Source organism: Argiope bruennichi, chromosome 2 (genome assembly GCF_947563725.1).
Source record: "Argiope bruennichi chromosome 2, qqArgBrue1.1, whole genome shotgun sequence".
In the NCBI taxonomy this organism is placed as follows: domain Eukaryota; kingdom Metazoa; phylum Arthropoda; class Arachnida; order Araneae; family Araneidae; genus Argiope; species Argiope bruennichi.
Genome location: NC_079152.1, coordinates 87,258,747 through 87,283,769, shown reverse-complemented (window position 1 = coordinate 87,283,769; position 25,023 = coordinate 87,258,747). Strand labels below are relative to the sequence as shown.

Sequence of the window (25,023 nt, the reverse complement as noted above, 5' to 3'; positions counted from 1 at the left end):
TTATCAATGGATGATTTAAATTATTTTTGGGTTAGTTGCATGCTTTTGTAAGTAAATTGTATTTATGTTAGTTATATATTTTTTGTATATGCTTATAGTTGTAAGTACATCGTTTTTTAAGTAGTTTTTTTAAAACCTGTTTTCAACCGTTTATTTTAAACGATTCGTTTTATTTTCTTAGTGTTTGATGCATTTAAATTTAAACATTGTTAATTAATCGATCTGCTCATAATGAATCTAAGAAAATTTTGTTGACCAACTCTTGAGATATTACATAAATTAAAAAAGATATTCTTTAGTGCCCATAAAGTTTAAACGCTGAGTGACTCTATTTTCAGTAATCAGATTATAAAAAAATGCTTTGTTTCAGTAAAAAATATTATTATATTAATTGAAGATAAATTCTTTCCACTTTAATTTAAAGCATAAATTCTACGGGTGCTAACAGAAAAGGAGAGAGATACATATTACGTTATGACTGAAGGCCTTTATAATATTATGAATGAATTATATGATAATCAAAATTTGAAGTTTTAAAATATTTTGATGAAGAAGCTATTAAAGTAGAAATTGCATAAAATATTTAATTATTAAAATTTTAACGAACATTAAGATTGGCGAACCGGCTGGTCGCCAAAGGCGGCTAGTAAATATATATAGACAGATGGCATTTTATTTCAATATAAAAATTCTTGATGATAATTATAGTCTTTGATTTCACTTGATGTCAATTTAAATAGAATCGATTAATACGACATAGAAATTGCCTGATAACTTCATATATCATTTGTCATCTAACAGCAAGTTATTTTACATGTGCTGTACTGCCATTTTTTTTCTCGTCTTGCAAAATGAGCGATACAATCAAAATTCAAAACGACGTAGAGCTTTTGACTTATCTCATGTGAATATAAGTTGACGTCATTGTCTCTGTCTCTCTCTCTTTTTGTTGTTGTTGACTTGAATTAACTTCTCTGTGTGCAAGCACTTGTTCGATTTGCGTATCGGATTACAGAATTTTTATATTTAAATATGTTCTGATAAATTTAAAAACTAAAAATAACTTGGACAAACGAATATCTTAAATCCTCTTTATACTTCTATTTGGATAGAAATGGCAATAAAGGAATTTTTTCGGAAATTTTTTATTACCCTTTTATAAAAAAAATTGTCTTTTTGTATCAGTATACATATATAATGTATGAAAATGCCAATGATAGATCAAAGCAAAACCACGATTCTAATTTTGAAAACTTCTGTTCTTGTCTGAGTGCTCATATTTCAAATTAAAAATACATAAAATATTTTATTGTGATACTAATGGCAAAGGAATTTAATTTAGAGAGCGCGAATTCTTCTACATATTCATTAAAAGAATTTTCAGTAATCCATCCCTCTTGAGTTTGTCTCCTATTTTTGCCTCTTCTCAAAACCTAGACGGAAATGATCTAACAATTGAAATTCGCTTCCTCAAATCTAACCGAATTTGATGTAGGAATTACTACTTACCACAGTAGATGGAACAACGAAAGCTTACATTGAGGTTAAACAGCAAAGTACTAAGTCATATCATTCTGAAGACGTGACTTGGCCCAACATATGAAAGGCCTAAAAAAAAAAAATAATACTGGAAAAAAAGAGTGTTGGAGTCTGCTATTACGCTCGTCGGAATTCCCTTCAGTGTAATACACCACCATAAAGATAGCTCTCTCGTGACCTTTGTACGCATCGGACAGATGCGTGATTCTACTATTGTTGCCCCAGGGTTATATTAAAACGAGAGCCAACTCCACCCCATGTAATCGGGGATATGTCTGAGGGGAATTATTTCCTTCTTTTTGTACGATATGAGTTCGGTTTTGCTCGAGATTTACTACGAGTTGCACATGGCGAGCTAGAGATAAAGTGGTGTCCCAAGTTCATTGTTTCGCACACTATCCATTGGCCACCGAGAGCGTGACAGTAGCTTCGCTTGTAGACTCGTGCTGTATAATTGGCAGTTGATTGAGTGTATTTCGTGGATCTGGGACTTTCAGAAGCAGCTGATGCCTCATTTGGTGAGACGTGTTGCATGAGGCAGCTGGAACTGATGTTTGTTTGTTTTTTCAGCAGAGGGAGAAGTTTGTTTTGTTTACTGATAAATGATGCGAAAAAAAAAAATAGTATAGATTAGTGTGGAAAAAAAACCGCCTTAAAAATTCACTTTTTGTAGTAACATTAGTGCTTTATAAGTGTTTTAAAAATTGCTTACTTTAGTTGCCTTTTCTTTCATGCAATGCAAATTGTTATTTACAGGCATCATGTAATGGATTTTCGAAATCTGTAATGAGCCAACGAAACTGTAACGCTGGATGGAGTTTTAAATGCATCTTTTAGTCTGCTAAGTTTGAATTCCAATTTCTGTTTTGGTGAAAAATAACTCAGACAAGTTTTTTTTTTAATGCTTTAAAATGGGCAGATTTATGATATTCAAATAAACCAAAGTATGATTAAAAATTAAATAAATATAGGATCATAGATTTCATATTTTACTTACTTTGCAGGAGACATCAATGAACAGAGGTCTGCAAATTGTATAATTTTATATTTATATTGATTCTTTGGGAGGTTATTGCTAATTTTTTTCTTAAATTATTACTTTTATTTTGTTTCTATCATTACGTTTATTTTGTTTCTATTTTTACGTTTATTTCCGTTAATAGATCATTATATGTTTCAATATATCCCATTTTAGTGATTAGCTTTAATTTGGGGATTCTTTGAAAAAAGAACAACCCACTGCAGGGAAACAAAATTTATGAAATTAATGTCCTTATATTTATGTTACAATATGTTTTCACCTAAATTGTACTACAGAGAATATTTTTTTAAAAAAATTGCTACAGCATTCTATCAATTGGCTTGAGATTTTCAATTGCAGCTTTTGTTTGCTAATCTATGACAATCGCATCTACGATATTGTTTGATATGTCCTTCTAGATATGTGCATTTTCTAGTTTAATCTAATATAGTGTAAACTGTGAAACTGAATGAAATTTTGAGGCACGACTTTTACATAGTCCAAATTAAAAGAATTAAATTAAAAATATATATATATAATGAATCTAATTAATTAGTTCTCTGATATGAAATTATAGTGAAAACTTACTTAGAAAATAAAAATATGTTTAATGGATGCTCACATTCATATCACTACAAAAGACTGCTCAAAATGTATTGCCAATGCGAAAATTTCGCTCAAATTAAATAGAGTGTTTTGAAGGGTGTATATTTAGTCTCTTATAATATCATCTCAGTCCAAATGGTTTGTACGGCAATTGGGTGTGATGAAAATATATTGCGCTATTTAGATCATACTGAATAAGGGTAGAGTGAATGAAATGGCAGGGACGTGCAATGTACTCTAGCAAGACATTTATTGTGGCAATTGGAGTGAAGATGTCGTGGAATGACCGTCAATGCCTAAATTTACAATTGCAGATGTTGGAAGATAAATTTGACATTTAAGTTAAGTAGCATATTTTAAATTATCAAAAAAATACCGATTGATTATGACTTCAGTTTCCCAAAGGAAATTTATCGAAGAATCTTCGACTTGGCGTGTTGTGCAAAATTGCGAGAGTGGAAAATTCGGTAAAATCTTCATACTCTGATCCTTTTTAAAAATTTTCACTTTAATTCAAAGATAGTCTTTGTATAGTTTAAAAATAGAGCATTAGTCTTGTGAAGTAAATGATAATAGTCAACCTGGAGAGTAATGTGGAACCGAATATTTGATGTTCGAGAAGAGAGCGATCAAATATGATAAGACATTTTTTACCAATGAATTAAAACAGTTACTTTTGTGATCTTATATAAAGTAATTAATTGACTGAAAAAATATTTCTAATAAATATACTGAAATTTCAATTTGTTTTTTCACGAATCTTAGTATTTAAAAAAACCTATGTGAAAAATAAATAGATTTCAGATAATTTTGCAATAATTGTCTGTAATGGCACCTATAAATTTCTAGAAAATATTACAAAAATCACAACAGATTTCTTTTAAAATTAATTTTGCTTATATTTTTACTGTCATAATTTAAGAATAATTTTTACTCGTAATTTCACTGGCAAAATTATTGTTCAGTCTCTTTAGGAATATTTTTATAAAGAAATATATAACAATTTCCAAATTTAGCAGGAGTGATGTAATGGAATGGAAAAATCTAAATATCTTTTTTCCGAATAAATGAAATAAGCCTTCATTTAAGAATTTTAAATTGTTTGCAAATAGAAATTTATCTTCTGAATTTCCAAAGCAATAAGTATGTTTGCCACAATGAGAATTAGATTTTTCCGTTGAATAAAATGCGAAATCAAAGAAACTGTAGAAAAATTGTCGATTAAATCATTCATATTTATAACATGATTTGGTACCCCCCCCCCAACCAAATTTAGCAAATATAAAAACATTGTATTATAATCGGTTAGAATAAAATATTTTACCACTTTTAAATTTTGGATAATGAATTAGATACTTTTTAACTACGAATCAGTGTCAAACCTTACTCGTACACGGGCGAGATTGATGTGCTCAAAATTTGATCATTAAGTTAAAGTTACAGTTAATTTAAACGATGAAATTAATTTAAAAACGTTTGTGTTCTTTATTTTCTTGAACAGATTGAAATAACTTTGAATATCCGATTGAGAATGTGTTATCTAATTAGGAATTTTAAAAAATACGAAACTTGCGAATGAGATAAAAATCGTTTAAAACTTCAAATTTATATCACTGAAAAAAAAAATTAAATCAGATTAAGCATATTTCTGATTTTGGCAAACTTGCATGCAATATAATTTAGTCGTTATTCATCGACTAAAAAATACTTTAGCTTTATCGAAAATTCAGCAACGTAACGCAATAAATAACGCTTGAAAAACTGCATAATCAGAACAAAATGCAACTCACCTTCCACCCCAAATAATCAGGATCCTCAGATCACATTCGTTGCAACTTCGGTTCTTTATAATTCTTCGAGAACGGTGTCAAGAAATAAATTTTCTTTTCACTTTTAGGTTTTTAAAGAAGAAGGAATTGGTTTTTATCGGTTCGATAAAATTGCCCCTTTTCTAAACAAATCTTTTCCCCCCTTGCTCCAGAGAATATTTAAATGAAGACCCCAAACAAATCCATATTTTATTCAATGTCTTAAATAAAACATATAAAAAATAAAACAAAAATAAGAGGAACGGGAGGTAAGGGAAAAAAAAAGATTTCTATCATTCCCGTTTGGGGTAGAAACGAAAAATTCCAAGCTGAAATAATAATACTGGGAAAGAAAGAAAGAAAAAAAAAATGAATTGACTTGAGAAACGCAGCAATTCAATAGATGGAAAGCGAAAAGCTGCGGCTGCATTCTCTACAGTAAAGAGGTAACCGATCAATTTTAAGTAGTTCTTATGCGTTTGGTTTCCCAGCTCTATTCCCGATTAATATCCGAAAATGGGAAAAATTGCCTACGGTGTCTCATAACTATACTTCTGTACCATGAATTATTTTACATTTCGCTTTACTTTTTACACGTTCTTTACAAATATATGTACATCTGGAGTTTGTTTTCTACTTCTTTCCACATAAAAGTGTCGCATATAATTTTCTTTTTTTGTAATGTGTACAGAAATAAGAAATATTAAATCGTTTCTTGGGATTTGAAAATGGTTTCGAGCAGAATTGGAACTTTTTTCTGTCTCATCCTCGTTTTCGGAAGATTTATGTATATATTTCTAAGAATTACATTGGATACAAAGTTTTCAAATAATGTAGAGTTTCATAAATAGCAGCAATTTTATTTGAGGTATAGTTTATATTTTGGTTCAGAATGTATATCTTTTCTTTATGTTTCATATAAACAGAAGAAAGGCAGATTCCAACTTAAGAATCAAGTTAATTTTTGTTTTTCTTAATGAAAAATTCTACATGGAAATAACAAAATGTGAATAATAAAAATGGAAATTTGAGATTTCTAATTTTAAGAGTTTTTAAATAAAAAGTTTTACTTGAACAATTATCAAATAATAAATAAGTTTCAAAGCTTAATAATTACTCACTGATTAAATTTGATAAATTCATTTTTATTTTCGCAAAAATTAAAAAATATATATATATATAAATAGAGGACAGTTTATAATTTTTTTTTCAAATTATTTTACAATAATCATGCAGAAATATGGTTGAAAAAGACTCATTTAATAAATAAATAGGTAAAAATATTTTCAATTAAAAAGTTTTTTTCTAAAGAAATGAATTTAAAATTTTGAGTTAATTTCATATTCACATTTTATTACTTCAAAGCTATATTATGATCAAATTAATTGCACACATTTTATTCAATTCCAAACCAAATTAATAAATAAAATATGCTATATTTGTTCTTCAGATTATTAAATAAACTACGCGTTTTTCAGAATACAAATAATACTATTTATTTAATAAAATCCTTTCAGGCACTTTCATTTTATCATGAGGAGATTCCGAAAGTATTTATATTAGAAGATATCATATAAGTAAGCAGATTTTCGAGGCTGTTGTGGGGCCGAATTACCTTCACTCCTCTGTCCGAATGGACCACCTGCAGGAAGAGTTGGGCCACAACTGATGATGATCATAAATCTTCATCATCAGTTTCCGTTCCATCGCGAGTTGATTTATCCAGATTACCCGGTTACATAAAAAGGGCGATTCCGTCATGATAGTAATTACACACTTATGTTGCATAACGGAGATAAGAATTTTGAAAACATAACCTGATATTTTGCTTATATTATATATATATATATATATATATATATATAAAGAAAGGAAGATTCTAAAATAACAATTGAAAATTATGCTCTGTTAGATACAATTTCAGATTTTTCTTTGAATCGTATTGGGTAATGATGATTGCGAAATACACAATTGAAATTTCAAAACATTCTATGATGACGGTGGTAGATTCAAATATACTGGATTTTTTTTCACGAGCAATAGTAAGTAACTTAAGATGTCATTATTTAACGAGCTACGAACGATCTCAGTATCATTTAATAGCATTGGGTGCGTTCGAATGCACCTCCTCAATTTAGGAAAAATTCTATTAAATCAAATATTTATATTATAAAATGCTAAACTTAATTTCACAAAATATCCATTATTATTTAGAAGTTAATCCTGCTTGCATATATAAATTACTTTTAAATACTTAAAAATCATGTTCATATACATTGAAAAATCATATGATATTCAGGAGTATTTAAGTGGTTGAAAATATGTGTGATACTTTTTTTTTAGCAAATTCTATTGCCTTTTTGGTCTATTTTATAAGACCCTGATCACGCTTGAAAACCTATTGAACATTATAGGAGTCGCATGTTTCTAAGAAGTTTCTAAACCAATAAAGAAATCTCATGACCATCTTACAATTTGGCATCAAGGTTACGCTAATGAGTAAAAAGGGGAAAAATCAGTTTTAAGTCATTGTCAAATCCAATATTTAGGCATCCATTATTCCAAAAATTCTAAGTGAAAGATGAGAACCCTTAATGTCACATTCTCGATTGGTAACTTGAGTTTGTTACCTGTCTTCGCATAGTGTCAAGCAACTGTCTTTTCGTAAACAGAATCTAGTTAATATATTCACTGACATTGAACAGAGTATAATTTAGACTATTTAGAGTAAATTCGAATGTATAATAATTAAAAACCGGTTGAACGGAAATTTCTTCCTTTTGATAATCATAATCACAAATGTAGATGGAGGTGTTTTTTTTATTATTATTTATGAAGAAGATACTTCTTTCACTTTTACTTTTATTCCATAACAAAATCGATTTTTATATAGCCGTTCTCTCTTAATCAGGAATATATAAGATAAAAGGGATTTTGTTCAATGGAATGCAGCAATATAAATACTCATTTCAACTGTAACAATGCAAAAGTTCCCTGCTCATGACTTTCTTATATACTTGTATGCTTATATGTATTACTTATATATTGCTTATATGTATTACTTGTATGCTTATATGTATGCTTGTATGCTTTATATACTTATATACTTGTACTCACAGCTATATGCGTTTTTTGTATTAAATTTCATGGTATTTCTGAAAAAAAACAAGGGTATGTATTGCATTTCTTTCCTTTTAACTGAGTCCTTAATTTAATACAAATCTATGTCTTAAGTATCAGGGCCAAGTATCAAATTTCGTTCGTGTAGCTGGCTTTATACTTCGACTATAGTATTTACTGACAGATAGATAGACACTACTACTATTATTATTTTATTTTATTGATTTATTTTTTTGTTCAACAGCCCTAAAACAATTCAGCAAAATTAAGAGATTGAATGTTTTTAAGAACATATTATTTCCCTTTGTATTTACTATAAAAATATATTTAAAATTATTTTTAGGAGAAAGTTGAAATAAAATAAATTAACATGCTCTTTCTTTTATTTATTTCAAAATCAATATATATATATATATATATTTAAATTTTCAATTCAGTGACTGAAAAAATATATTAGTTTCAAAACATTTTATTGTTTTTTATATATTATCAGCTATTTTCACAATATGCTTTTGTTGAATAAAACTATCCAATTCGTTACTAAAAAGAAATTAATAAATAAAAAAATACACTTCATACCTAAAAGAAAACGTCAGAAATTTCTTTTTTTTTTTCACTTAATGTGTATAAAAGCATTGCATCTAAAAAGAATTTATGTTCCTCTCATATTTTTTATAGGAAAAACGACAGTTTTTAACAGTTCTGAATTTCCTTTATTTACAAACTTTAAAATTGACTCGTTGTTTAGAATAAAAATATTTTATGCACACGCTTTCTGTTTTGAAAACTAGTTTGACAAGTTTTGTTTTGAAAGTTTTGCATATATTTACAATTCCACCTACTCCGATAGGATGAAAAAAAAAAAAAAAAAGAATTTAAAGGTGTCCACTTGGCTATTGACAGTTGTCATTGTTATTTTTCCTAAACGGACATTTTAAGAGATTTTTTCCGTGGACGCAAAAACAGTTTTTAAAGTGGTCCTTTAAGTATTTGAAGTCAAATTCCATGTGTTCCTACGCAAAAATATGAAATTTTTAAAAGCCCACAATAATAGTCTGTCCTATTTTCTTAACAAGCGACTTGGATAAAAAACGCATACATCATTTGCAGCAAAAAACATGTAGTGGTCCTATTTTGAATGATGTTACTTTAACAAAGTTTCAGGAAGAACTATAGTTGCAGTAAATTGTGACCTTTTCGGTAGGAATAACTTATATATTAACACATAAGCTACACCACAAAGTAAATCAAGTTTTATTGATATCGCAATGATAATATGATTGGTCTCTAATTGAGATTGTATAAATTAAATATATCTTTTACATCATCTTGTAACCTTTTTACTACACATAACATACCATACCATTAAGCCAGTAGGATACACTCTACTTAGTTGTGCTAATATGATTGATCTTAAATTTAGAAAAGCATGCATTCTTTAATTTATGCTATTAAATTTAAATAAAAATATAGGAAGTATGATTTTTATATCATCGTAGAATATAATATTCAGAAGAATAGAATCAATATATGCTTACATGATATAGATCAAGTGAGCCAAGTAATACCAGCTGAAACTTCACGTGCAGGCAACAGATTGGTTGAGGTCCAAGCAAAAGAATGTCAATCCACCTAATAATAAAATGTTCACGCATTCTTTCAGTTCATTAAAAAACATATGATACATTAAGTTTATTGTTACGTTTTATCAAAGCAAAAATATTCACACCTCAAGAAAGGAATAAAATCACTAATATATTGAATAATATCGTAAAAACATTTTAATGATCTTTATTCTATCAGAATGATGAAAAATTTGTTACATTTCAATAACTATAATAAAATAATTCACACCGAAGATTAATTCCAAACTGCATCTTTATTGTCTTATGATTGAAGAAACTTAAAGCCTCGTTCCGACGGATCTTGCGCATCTTGAGTCTTTCCCCTCTCTTGTGGTATCCCGGGGTTCTTTGATGTCTGTTCATCTTACCGACTAGTTGTGGGCAGCTCCCAATCGACGTCCACAGGAGGAGGTGGTCCTACTATGAGTCAAATGGTAGGTTTACGACCATATCCATAAAAGCAACAAGCCGTCAGAAGGGGTCTAACATTGCAATGACAAAACTGGCGGAAGACAAAAGAATACCTTTGTCGTTGAATAGAAGAAGTCCTTTGAAAGCTATGCATTAGAGTTAATATGTCATAAATTAAGTAAAAATATTCGCTCATTGGCTCATAAGAATACAAATTCACTATTCTAATGTACAATATAATACTGAACAATCATTGAACAAAAACTTCTTGCTACTATAATTATAGTATAGATCAGTAAAATGAATCATGTGCTGTTAGAAATCCATAAGTGGATATTTTTATTTTAACCGGATATTAGATAAATTTAGTTTAATGAATAGTTTTAAAGGAATCTAATAGAATAAGATTTAATTAATCAATAAAATGAGTGAGATTTTTTTATAGTTATATTTAGCAAATTTACTATCAAACAGTGTATATATATAGAAAAATTACAGCAAATTCCATCGTTGTCGCCCATTGACAGATGATACTTGGGATGGTGATAACCAAATTAACCGAGGAAGAACTAAAAAGAATTTCTGGCCAACATTTAGAGAGAAACATAATTAATCATTCCGCATTTCCTATTAGAACCTATAAAAAAAACCATGCTATGTTCTAAGTTTGTCGCAATGTCTACTTCAAGGAGAAAAAAATATAACCGTTCTTGATGTTAATCGAAAATTTGGGGGCTGTGATTAATCTTTCGAAACTTTTCTACTCGGTTGAGAAGGATCGGGCCCTGGGGACGAGATAAGGCTCCAGAGCCGGAGGTGTTTATAAATTCCGTGTCGAAAACGACGCCCATCGGGCGCATAAAGCCCTGGACGAGTGGACGATGGCCCGCGGACAAGAGCTTAAGATCGAAGTTCCCTAATTCGTCCATAACGGTAGAATAGATACGGGAGAGACTTCTGAAATGACATGTGCAGGGAATCGTGACGTTTCCGAAGCTTAATCGTAATTGGAAGAGACGGAAGGTCGACACCCTCCTGTTTTCACTCTAAACTGTGTTAACTAATCAATAAAAGCTCTTTCAAGTCCACTTCGGCCTTTTCTGGAGGTACCTCAAGGACACATTCTGTTACAAAAACACGGATAGGATAGAAGCCTGCGTTACTTTGGGAATAAAAGAATTTAGTATTAAAGATTTCTGTAAAATTATGGGATACTGAAGGAAAAGCAATTGACTGAATAATTATATATATATATATATATATATATATATATATATATATATATATATATATATATATATATATATGAATAAAAATTAAAATCAATTAAAAATGTTTCTTTATTAGTATACTGATAAAGAATTAATTATTGATTTCTCAAAAATTTGAAGATCAAAAGAAAATTATAAAAGCTTTTGGCACTGATAGAAACAGTTAAGTATATTGGAATTTTAATCACATCAATTTGCAATGAATGTATTGAAATTTATTTTTTTCTAATATTCAGAGCGACTTAATCGTTTTATCTAGTTTCAGTTTTCAGCACTTCACAATTTTAAAAATTTCTCTTTTTATTCGGTATGCGTATTATGTTGAAATAAACAACATACAAATGATAAATATTTAAAATACAAAAAAAAAAAAAAGAAAGAAAGAAAGAATGAATAGATAGAAATTATAGAAAAAATTACAGAATGTTGCACGTTAGGAGTGAAATACTTTAATGTAATTCAAAATGTCATTTTTCTGCATAATGATAAATTTATTTAAATTGAATAAAAGCATTTTCCATTTTCATTTATATTTAAATGTTTATATATAAATGACAGAATACAAAGGAGTGGTTTTAAAACATTTTTATTACAAACGATATTGGATTGTTTTAGTCTTTAATATATTGCTTAATTCATCATTATAATTAGAATTTAATTTTCATCAAAGTGAAAGTTTCATCCCATAAGTGATAAAAATCAATTTAAAATAAATCGATTTTTGATAAATAAGTTCTAAAAATATTAAAATACATTACTGCATCGGAAGCGAATATCTTTATATAATTTTATAACTTTAATATATTAGGGAGTGAAAAACGGAATATAAAATTCCATGTTAACAAGCAAGCACGATGTAAAATAGCATGAAAGAAGAACAAAGGATATTGATATTTTCTATTTGTTCTTAATGATTTAAAATATTGTATGGCCAAATTAAATAACCTACGGCTTATCAAATTTAGGCTCATGGACCGAGGTGGTACAGTGGAGAAGAAAATGTAGGCAGCAAAAAGCATTGAATTCTTGTTTTAGATTGTTAATAATTTATCATCAAAACATAGTTCAGAAAATTGTTTTAAATGATCATTCCACTAAAATTTGCTAAATAAATACTTTAAATGTTAGCAGTATAGATCACTCTCAAAAAAATCTTGGAACTGTTGCCTTGACATCAGTATACTAATTACATGAATAAAATTTACTGCCGACGTTCTGGTATAGGGGTAGCGCGTCTTCCCCGTGAACTGGGCGTCCTGGTTTCGAGTCCCGGTTTGGGCATGATTGTTCTTCCGTTGTTCTATCTGTGATTGTGTGAATGCGCCCTCCTGTAAAAAGAGGTTGTGCAAGCGAATGAGTGATGCGTGAGTAGCAAAGTCGTACTCCTGGCCCTAGTTAGCACTACTAAACAAACAAGGGACGCTCTCCCACCGGCTTAAATCACTGTCTTCGTAACAGTAACAAGTGCCATAAGAAACAACAACGTAAGATTTACTTCAATCATATTTATAGTTGAACATGTAGTTAAATCATCACTTGATCCGTTTCCATTTTTTTCAATTAAAAAAGTAATTAAAAATTTTAAATATACATTTGACTTCAAAATTCATGACATAATAGAAAATGAAAAGTGGTTGATAATATTTATTTAGATAGGCAGTTAAAAGATCACTTATAAATTAATTTGAAAGTTATATACTACTCAAATATTTATTGGGATATTAGGTAATTTATTAGGCAATATAATATTATTGGGTAATTTAAATTTACTTAATTGTTTCAAGTAGAGGAGATGGAGCTCTACTGATCACCTGAATAAAAAAAGGTAATTTAGATAAAGACAGCCTTCAATCAACTGAAATCAAATTCTCGACTCCAATTGATCAATGCTATAATATGTTGTATTACCTCTCACTATTTATTTATTTATATGATTCGAATAATCTGCACCGTTCATAGGGAGAAAAAGCAGTGTTTTGATACCAAAATCGGCTGCACTTCCATTACAAGAATCTCTGGAAATATAAGCGAGTCTATCATTTGATAGCTGCACTAAACATTATTGTTTAGGTAATCAGCAATGAATTATGATGATTCCTCTAACTTTGCTTTGGATCACGCAATCGACACCTATACCAATAGGAACTCCGACATCCGTTCCGGAATGTCAGTCACGTGAAACTCGTTCACGGGCATCTTCGTGCTGCCACACCCATGTCCAATGACATAATGACTCGTTAAGAACAGGTCGTCACGCCCCCGTCACGCCTTCTTACAAGATCCCCCCTTCATTTCGACAATATTTATACCCCCCCCCCATTTATTAGCCGAGTGAGCAATAAGATGATCGTGATTGGACTGTTAACAGAAGAAACACAGTCCGACTGACAATTGCAACCAGTTTTAACTTTCACTTCTTGAACTTTCTGCTGTCAAATGGAAAGTTCCTTTAAACTCATAAACAGGTTGAAAGGTCTCATTAAGACTCGACCTTCGTGTTCGGACTAGGCCATCTTCGTTAAAGTACAGCTGAGTTTTAATTGAATGAAGCGCTGTAGGTGAGTTATAGGAAGGGAGATAGGGTTTCATAGCCAAGGGATCCAATTAGTAGCAATTAAATAAAATTTCTTGTATCGGGAAGATAAAATTCTATATGAGATCTTTTGAAAAACTGTCATGCAAAGGACATACTGATAATTATTTATGCGTAATGAATCCTACATTTTATTCAGTTGGGAGCTGTCATGGATTAATTAAAGACTAAATTTGAATTTATATCACAAAGGATACTTTATATACCTTTGGAAAGAGAACGATGAAATATCTTTCGTTGGATCGTTCAAAATATTTTTCGAGATCTATAATCTATTTTAGTTGCAATTATAGATTTATTACGATATTTGATATGAAAATTTATTTGCTTATTGTTCAAATCTAGAAACTTAACCCCAAGTTAACGACGGTCTACAGATCTTTGATGAGATTATTTGTTTTGACATGGAGGCTTTGATAAAAGTCAGACATTACCATCTGTAATAATAAAATTGTCTTCATTAATATTTGGAAATAATAAATTAAGAAAAGAAAGCAATTTTACGAAATATATAAAAAAGCAGTATTCCAAAACTTTAGGAAGTTGAGATGAATTTCGTTCTTAGCAATAAGTTTAATTCTTTTTATTCTATATCGGACTTTTCTTTGCATTTTGCACACAAAAATTTTATCTTTAAATGTTTTATTGCTTTATATTCACGCACACACACACTCACACATACACGCGCGTGAGCGCGCGCATACACACAATCCGTTATTTTGATTTTTTTATATTAAAAAAACCTGTCAATAATGTTTCGGAATTTTACAAAATTATTAAAGTTAGTGCAGTAGACTCCCGATTATCCGCGGGCGGGTTATCCGCGCCTGCTGCACAAAGTTTTTTTGTTTTTGTTTTTGACTGATGTTTTCAAAAAGGTGCAGTTTTACAGTTATGCTTTTGTAATTGCATAATACATTAGAGTATTAAAACAGTACATATGTATTCATTTTTCTGTATATCCTTGACGCCTCTCGTAAATACAAAGCACTTTTCTGTTTTCATTAATAAAATGCATTTTAGGTTAGTTTTGAGTGATATACTAAAATATTAAGCGTTAGTTAAACATTTCCTGCTGTTTATTTTACATTTTATTGTATATAAAACGATTTTTCAAAGTTGGAATGACTGTTTTCTCTTTTGCTATACCCGTTTTTAGCTTTTTTCGGATTATCCGCGATTTGCGTTATCCGCGGCGGCCGCGCCACCCAATTCCGCGGATAATCGGGAGTGTACTGTACTTTTGTTTATTGCATGTCAACAGACAAGTATCATTTTTTCCCCTTTTTATCTTATAAATATTGCATAATTTTATAGGCTGCAGTGTTTTAACCACTTAACTCCATTTAACATATTTTAACCACTTACCTTCCTATTTAGGAATAATATTTAGTCCCTTAGATTCAAATGAGAATTCATAAATTATTTGACACATTTATCTATTCCAAATAATTTTTGTATTAAACTGCATAAATTACTGATCGTTTGGTTATTATTTTATAATAAAAAAAATACAATAAATCTATCCACTCATGGCATAAAAAGAATCTGATTAAGAAATAATTTACAACCGAAAATAATATTGAATGCTTATTATTTTTTTTTTTTTTGTCTACAAACATTTTTAAAATAATGTTTATTTTTAATCATCATTTTCCTGTACATCATTTTATCATTTTATTTCTGTATCTCTGGTCTATTTTTTTACCTGCAACTACTTAACATCAGCCGCCGAAATAAATAAATACATATATCTTTTAAGCAAAGTTATTTGTTGATTTTTATTCAAAAAAATGATACAATCAGAGAAAAAAAATTAAGGAACCCAGTGAACAATTTCTTTTCACAAAATAACAATCGGTTAAATTGAAGATCATGCACTTGCACATATAGTTATATATCACTAACTTTTAAAGATTTAAACCTAACTAACTGAGCATAAAAACTTTTTTAAAAAAACTAAATTTGTAAAGCTTTTATTTACCTTATTCCTTTTGAAACCACTTTCATTTGCGGGAACACATTACAGTCATAAAAGAAAACTTCTCACAAAAAAACTGGATATCGATTTAAAACTTAGAAAGCGCCCAGCTAAGATAATCTTAAATTAAAGAATGGAAAAGTGCGAACAGGCGCGTTGAAGCAGACTTCCTAGTAGAGGGAATTGATTGAACTCTTCTAAGCGCAGCAGAAATACAGATCCATTAAAACAAACGGAAAAAGTAAATGCAAAGCTACCTTAGAGGTTAGAAGAGTACTTCGCCAGCGTCTTGCTCGGGAAAAAGTACTACAAAAGTTTTACAATTATTCGTGGCTCGATTAACAAGCTGAGCAGCGGTCCTTGCTTGCAGGAGCGTCCGGTGTCATTTTTACCAATAAATGCAAAAGGGGTACTCCCGGCTTAGATCGCATTTAAGAAATTAATTCAGAAATAAACAGCGCCCTTAATTAATTTTAACTAGGATCGATTAGTCATTGGAATAACGAGGCAAATTGTCACTGTGGGTGGCCTTTTCCATTAAGCAGATTGGACGACATTTTTGCTTCCTAAACATTAATGAATTCTGCGGCTAATCGCTTCTGCTTCTCCCTGCACATTTTTTTACTGTTGCTGTTTTCCTCTCTTTCTTTTTATTTTATTTTATTTTTGCTTCTTTTACCTTCCCCTTTTCATTAAACGGAATTACTTTACATCGTTATTTCTTCCTTCTCCTTGCATTTTCAGTCGAATATATGCATAAATAGAAGGAAATGGTGATGAGGACACATTAAAACGCTGCGAATCACTCTTACTGGACGCATTTTTTTCTCATCAGTTAGTTCAACGGATCAATGAGAACAATATACACACGCATCTCGACATTAACTTTATAAGGGAAAGGAAATTATTACCTTTTCCCTTCCTATCCCCCTACTCCCGTAAGAGAGGGAGTGGGAAAAATATCGAATGGAATGAATTGGCAGTTTCTGATTAATCTTTTGATGACTGAAATTGTTGCATTTCTAAACTTCCAATGTGTTGGAAGCAGCAATCGTAATTAATGAAATGGAAATGAAATGTACAAAAAAATGGCGCCATCTTCATCTTTTGGATTAAAACACCAATCATAAGCATGAGTGCTCATGTGACGACTGAAAATTAAAAAAGATTGACTTAAAGTTTTTGCTGACATTTAAGATGACATTTAAAAGGCTATTTTAAAACGAAACTTAATACTTTAAAAATTAATTGCTCTACCTTATATCAAAAAGACATATCGAAATTAATATTCTTTTTTTAAACATAACGATTTGGAGTTTCAAATTTCAAAGTTTTTCCCCTGAGTTTAACAAAAACTTTAATTTCGGATTACAATTGAGAGTAAATTACTGACTTTGTGCTTCTAAAATGAAAACAGCGAATACAATATAAGGGAATCTAAAAATAACCAAGGTGAAAAGCGGAAAATAATTTTAGATCTTTTCAACTTAGAAGGTTTCTAGTGGAACAATACTAAAGCCTTAAACAAAATCAATAAAATCTTTCAGGACCCAAGTAAATGATAAACTTTTACTGAGATTTTTTTAAATGAAAGACAGAATCTCTGAGATTTTTCTTTGTTAGATTTAGAATTTTACAGCAGAATGAAAAGAAATGGCGCGAGGGAGAATAATTTTCGATCCCTTAATATTTTGGAGTTTCTAGCAAAATTACACATGAGAATTATTTAAATCTCTGAAAAGTTTTATTGAGAACTTTTTAAGTTAAAAACCGAATGATTTCGGTAGATTTTTTTTTTAATTCTGAATTTTGTGCTGAAATAAGAAACAGCAATTAGCAATTTAGTAATTTGTATTTCTCGATTTTCAAATTTCCATTCTAAGCTTTTGAACCACTTCATTAACATATGCCATTGGAATCTCTTGAAACAATACATTTGAAACTTGAGAGATATTGTTTCTCCTATTTTATGAAATATATTTTTAATAATAAATAAACAGAAATTTTAATGACACATTCCATTGTCATTTTATGCAACTTTTTCACGATATACATAAATTAAGTAATATTAATAACACCCAATGGTAAAATACGATGTTAGGTGAGTTTTTTTTTTGTTCAATACAAATATCTCATAGATTGTAAATGCTTTCAAACTTCGTTATATAAAGAGGATTACTTATCAGAGTTATTTTCATTGATAGGAGAAAAAAATGTAAATATTATAAATAACTTAAGTTCCTCCATTTAAAAATTCTTTCTCAAAAATCATAAAATCACATTATAAAATAAAAGTGTCCATAAATTAATCTCTAGATTAAAACATTCTCTAAAAATACATTAGTATTGTAAAAAAGGAAAATTTGTGTTAATATACTTGTTTGATGAAATTTACGAACGCACAAAGTAACATCAACCTCAAATTATTATTTTTTTTATATGAAAGATAACCTTCTTTAACCTTTATACGAAAAGAAAATATTTATTGTGACAATGTGAAAGAAAATATATCGTTTCCTTTATGTAAATTTTCTCTTCTATTCACTCTCGAATGTGCAAGCGTACACTTTGAATTTCTGCATAAATTCTAGTCAGAAATTTGCCTCCTGTCATTTATTTTACATTAATCTGAGGACAATTTTTATCCAATAATTAATTCGTCGGCACAATTTTACTGCAAAACAGTAAAGTAGACATATCAGAAATTTATACCTGCATTTAAAATAACATAACTTTACTGCTTTAATGCTTTTCGTTAACTACTACAATTTAATTGATAACGAAAAATTGAAAGTTGTAAGTTGAACCAATTGTAAGTTGAAGACGAATTTATTTGAGGGATTAACGGGTTAAAACATTGATGTTAGATTCAGTGATCGTGATTTTTGTTAGACATTGCGAATGCCTTACCGTATCATATGAAGGGAAAATTCTCTTGATGAGTATAGGCATAAAGTAATAACTATATCCACAATTTTTAATATAAAAGAATTTGTATTTACACTTCTTTTGAATTTTTCATATTTTGTTTCAAAAAATTATTACAATAATTTCAAGAAAAATTTGTGTTAACTGACTTAAATTATAATATTTAAATTATATAAGTTAAAAGTACACAAAATAGAATTAGAAATGGAAAACTTTTCAAAATTTTGAAAATATTAATGCTTTATAAAATAACAGAAGGCTAAAATAATGGTCACTTCAGATCCAATTTGCTTATAATTTTACATTCATGTTTATTATTGAAATATATTGTGTGTAACTTGTTTCTGAGGAAATTTAATTCATAATTTAATGATTAACAACTTTTATTTTATTTTAATTTTTGAGTTATTCATAGAAAAAACCTTTTCACATTCTCCTAACTTTTAAATATTATTACTTAAATTCCTGCCCCATCATCTGGAATATTATAGTCCATTCAACACATGTTTTATATCTTTTAGGACTCTGAGATTCTTTGATAATACTAAATTTCACCCCATACTCAAAGTATTTTTTTAATCGTAGAACAAGTTCCCGATGCATTAAAAAATTTATTAGCTGAACTGTTCGCCTTTATTTACAAATTATCTGCTTTGAAAATAAGAGAATATGTTCCAAAATATTTCCGCATTCTTTCAATTTTTAAATATTACTGATTAAATTACTCAAAATTCTGCACCATCATCTGGAATATTATACCCCATTCGACATGTTTTATATTTCATAAGACCGGAAATTCTTGGATAATACTAAATTTCACCACATGCAGAAAGCGTTTTTAAAATCGTAGAACAAGTTCGAGATGAGTTTAGAAAACAAATTTATTAGCTGAACTGTTAAGTTTTATTTACAAATTCTCTGCTTTGAAAACAAGGAAATATGTTTCGAAACGCGAGCAGCTTTGTGGAACTCGGAAAAAGTTTATAGTCTATATCATATTTGTTTCTTAACAACTTACAATAACAGAGAAATCCAACAAGGGAGCATAATTTCCTTTTAACGAGTTCTCATTATCGTTTGGCATCACAGCATTATTTGTTTTGCTGCCTGGAATACAAGAAGGAACACACAATCGCGTTGACAATCGTTTGGCAATTTCTTTCCCAACTGGAATCATTTCTCCTATATTCCAACACAGAGGAATAACGGCTTTTGTTCAAACCGATGTGGAAAAAAATAAATAAAAGCAAAGAAATCTTTTCTAGCGAGACACAATTAAGAAAGCCAGATGTAAATGAGGAGAATACGGATTTCTGGCCTCAGAAGAGAAATAAAAATAAGCAGAATGAAAAGGGATGGGAAAAAATATAAAGAGGATTAGGAAAAGGATTAAATCTAATGAGGACTCGCAATTAATGCAAAGGCAACCAAGTGTCTTTTTGGTATTAAGGCGGTGTAAAAAAAACCATGGGTGAAAGCAGTTTGGGGAAGGGAGAATTGGGTAGAAGATAATTGTTCTGATAGAATATCGTTTCTATGGCGTGTTTCATTGTGGGAAATATTTAAATGTGTCTGTGCAAACTAAAAAGTTTTATTCATATAAGAAAATGTAATGAAAAGAGGAAGTATAAAAATGGAGAAAGTTAATAAAGGAACTTTTATGACAGTATTAATGAATTTAGAAATAAAAAATATTTGAATTGATTTTCTCGTAAAATAGTTAAAAAATCTAGTAATAGTTAAACAGTTTAATTATTTCTATAGGTGATTATTTCTATGTTTTTATTTTATTGGGGATGATTTAGAAGTAAGGCTAAGTTGGCCATAAAATTATATTCACATAAGAAAATTTATTGTATAAGAAATATAAAAAATGGCTAAAATTTAGAAAGGGATGTTTATAATAGTGTTAATGATTTCAATCATAATAACAATTTATGTTTCCATTGGATGTTTATGATATAAATGTGGATCTAATGTTATTTTTTTTTTAGAAAAAAAGTTTAATTCTTAAAGAATATAAGAACTTCTATAACTATATTCTTTGAAGATAACTTTATTGAGAAAGATATTTATGTTGATAGAAGATGTTTTTCATGTTTATGTTGATAGAAGATGTTTTCCATGTTTATGTTGATAGAAGATGTTTTTCATGTTTATGTTGATAGAAGATGTTTTTCATGTTTATGTTGATAGAAGATGTTTTTATACATGATTTTTAATGGGAATAAATTCTAAATGAGACCATCATATTAAATGCCTTTACATAAGAAAATTTATTGAAGAAAAAATATGAAAATAAGTCTGATTAGTAAAGGAATTTTTAGAATAATATTCACGAATCTAGAAATAAAACACCAATTAAACATTCGGAAAATAACGGCTTCAATAAACAGTTAATAAATACTAAAGTGGTACTTTTATAGCAGTTAAGAATTCTAAAAATAAGCAAGGAATTATTTATTTTGAGCTAGCAAAAAATGCTAGTAGATAAAAAAAAAGTTTTTGTGTATTGTGTTTGATGGGAAATTTAATAAGCCACTAAGTAAAAATTTTCAGAAATTTATATTCCCATCAAAAAATTCATGTAAGAATAAAAATAAAAATGGTTAAAATTATTAAAAAGTATTTATAGTAAAACTAATGGGTATACATATAAAAAAGTTTGAATTTCCAAGATGAATGAAATAGTGAATTTATAATACCGCTAAAATTAGAAGAAAGACAGACCGGTCAATTATGCATTAAAAAATACTATGGGACTAATCTTCATTAGGAAAGTTCTTATATATAAGGAACAGAACGTATGTAAGACTATCAAAATAACGCGATTTCAATGTTTATGACAATATAATGTTTAAAAATAGTTTGCTAACAAAATTATGGACTTAAATTTATATCTAAGGGATGAAGTTAAATACAATCAATATTTCTGGTGAAACAGCTCTTTTCCAAATCCAGCTAGTACTAAAATAAAAATTTTGCAGCTTTTTAAATTAATGAAGAACATTTACGTGAAAATTTACTTTAAGAAAACTAATAACGTTAGCGATGCTTTTACAAATCAAAATTTAATTTTTACTCCGACACTGAAAGTCATATTTTCATTCATAACTAAAATGATTAAAAATTATATCTCTGCACAGGTTTTTTTCACTTGAAAAACAAGCTTAATTAAACGAGTCCGTAAACATAACGAATTCCTTAAAGGATTATCGAAATAAATGCATGCTTTTTCTTCAAGGACATCTCGAAAACTAGTTTCGCGTATTATCTCTATCCTTCAGAAGATCTTAACTGTTCCGCTTGAATCTAGAAATGAAGAAAGTTATTAAGGACATGTAGCAAAAATTATTAAACAACTAGATTAGATTAAGATAAGGCAGATTCATCTTTAAAAATAATTTTAAGAGTTACGTTTTTTTCCCCTTCAAGTCTTTTTTATTTAATATTTTCGTTTAGAAAAAAATAATTACCGTATGAGATAATATCCAAGTATGCTTCATTTACTGAATGAAACGGAAACGTTTCACATATAGATTAGAAAATTGTATAAAACATAAGATTTTTTTTAAGTGATTTAATGCGAGTTTCTTTCTTTCTCTCGTTTTCTCTCCCTGATATTTTCCGGAGATCATTTTTGTTTTTAAAGAACACGTTTTGAGAGAAATTTAAATGATTATAATAAAATAATTCTTTTGCTTTTGTACATACAGATTTACTACGAGAAAAGACAAGAAAAATTTTACGGAAGGAAAAATTAGTTTTTAAAACATCATTAAAAGAGATTTTTCCCCCATTAGAAAGTTTTATACATTTTATATATTTTTATAATATAAATATTTGCCCCTGAAAGAAAGATTAAAATTATGAATAATACTAAATTCTGATAAACATTTCTAAATTATTAATGACATTTATATTTATGTCACATATATGTCATTTGTAAAATGGAGAAATTATGAATGAAAAGAAATTCTGATAATTATTTCTTAAAAGAATCTTTTTGAAGTGTTGTTATATTCTGAAATATATATTTTTTACAATTGCTTAGAGAATTTTTATTTATTATTTTTTGTAGTAAATAGTATTAATACTGTTAAATATTTTTAAAGATTTTTTAAAATGTTTTAAAGGAAAATTTATTAAGCCGTTGTTTTTAATTCAACTATTTTCAAAATTATTTTGTTAATAATATATAATAAATTTTTATTTTAGAATATTAAACGCATAAGTTGTTACATAAATATACAGGGATTTCTAAATTTCATAAAATATTATGAAGTTGCAAATATTATTTTTAAGCATCACATTTTTATTTTTTTAGAAAGGGTCTTGGTAGTATTTATATTAGATTTCTGAATTATTTTTTATAAGAGTTTAAACAGTTATTGAATATGAAATTTTAATCGATGATTATTTTTATGTTGAGAATAATTTATTTTGAACTTTATGTAATATGTTTAGAAATTAACTAATTTTGAATTTAAAATCATCACTCAAAAAGTTGTTATTTATAATAAAATAGGTAATTGAAAAATATATTAAATGTTTTGAAACTACTGATATTTTTCCGATTAAAAAAAAATCTTGGAAATATGTTTTATTCTCAGATTCCATATGAAACTTTCACGAAATTGACATGAAGAGATATTATAAGATTTTATTCAAGCATTTTAAGAAAAAAACCCCCATTTGATATTAAATATATTTAAAGATATTTATAACAAAAATGTTGCAAGAACATTTATTTTTCGAAAACTGATTCTACAAGTCGAAATTCTGTTCTTTTGCTATACTTATAAATAAATCCTTGAATTAAAGCAACAAGCAGCTTTAAGGTTCATATTATTAAAATTTTGAAAAAAAAAAGAATCGTGATCGGATGATAAAGATAACTTTATTCTTGAGAGACATCAATGTATTTAACACGTTTGTGGATGAAGAAAGTAAAGATAATACAAAATGCATATACTGAATCAACTTTAATCGTCACATTAAAGTGCTAAATAATTTCAAAAAATTAAGATTACATAAATCTGAATACAAAAGATGGTTCATTATTTTTAATTTTTTTAGCATTCATATCTGCAAACATATTAACATGCATCAGGTTCTTATACATAACAGATTTTTAAGTGAAATGAAGTTTCTAACTCAGGATCCACCAGGCTTTACGACCAGACTACCTCATCAAATATCTATAGAAATTTGTGTATTTGATTTTGGATAAAGCTCTCAATTAATTAACCTTCCGTGAAATCCATTTAATGCAAGTAACTTTTTCAGAAATTTTATATTGGAATATGAATGTTTGGTCATTAATTGTGGACTCAAAAGAAAAATTTTCACGAACAATGAACATTTTATTACCCGTATTGCATATTAAAATATTAAGAGAATTATGCATTAGACATTTTTATATTGTATATTCCTTAATTTAAATATTATGAGTTCAGTATATTGGATATAAGTTTATTATCTCTTTGCTTTTTACTTACAAAAAATATAGAGTTCCTATTAATTTCAGTATTTAATAATGTTCCAAAGCGAGATCCTTTTTTTTTTTAAAAAAAAATTCACAATTTATTATATAGAAAAAATTTGCTTCAAACTGCTTTCAAGCATTTCACAGAAATTATAAGATATGAAGCAGATAAACATAATCTTCAGACAATTCTAAAATAGGAATAATAAAAGGAATTGAATTTTCCATTTCTGATACGCTTTTTAAAATAGCTACAAATATTCATCATCTCAAAGTTACGAAAACAGATTATTTATTTGCAAACTATACCGGCCCTTAACTATAACCGGCATAACCGATTTTACAATTTTATCTTTTCGTACTGCGCTAAGGATTTGTTTACTATTGTGCTTTTTTAACTTTAGAATAATAAAGCATTTTTGCCATATCTTCAGTAATTACTAAGAATATCTAAAAAGAATTTTCAGAAATTGTGTTTTGAAATTGAAAACACAATTTCAAAATAATATATTTGACAGAACCCACAATATCTGGAATTAATAAACATTTACCTTTCAAATTAATAATTCAGTAATCAGCATTATAACACGAGGAACATTCAAATCTTATGATAAGCCTCTCAAAATAGCTGC

At 28.4% G+C, this 25,023-nt stretch overlaps 1 protein-coding gene across 1 annotated transcript in view; it reads right to left on the bottom strand.

Moving 5' to 3' along the window:
• The window catches only part of LOC129991361 (plexin-B-like), a 454,065-nt gene that overhangs the window by 372,988 nt on the left and 56,054 nt on the right, over nucleotides 1–25,023 (bottom strand). The window contains exon 2 of the mRNA XM_056098226.1: nucleotides 9,633–9,726. The gene's annotated coding sequence lies outside the window, so the exon portion shown is untranslated. The remainder of the gene's footprint in view (nucleotides 1–9,632; nucleotides 9,727–25,023) is intronic.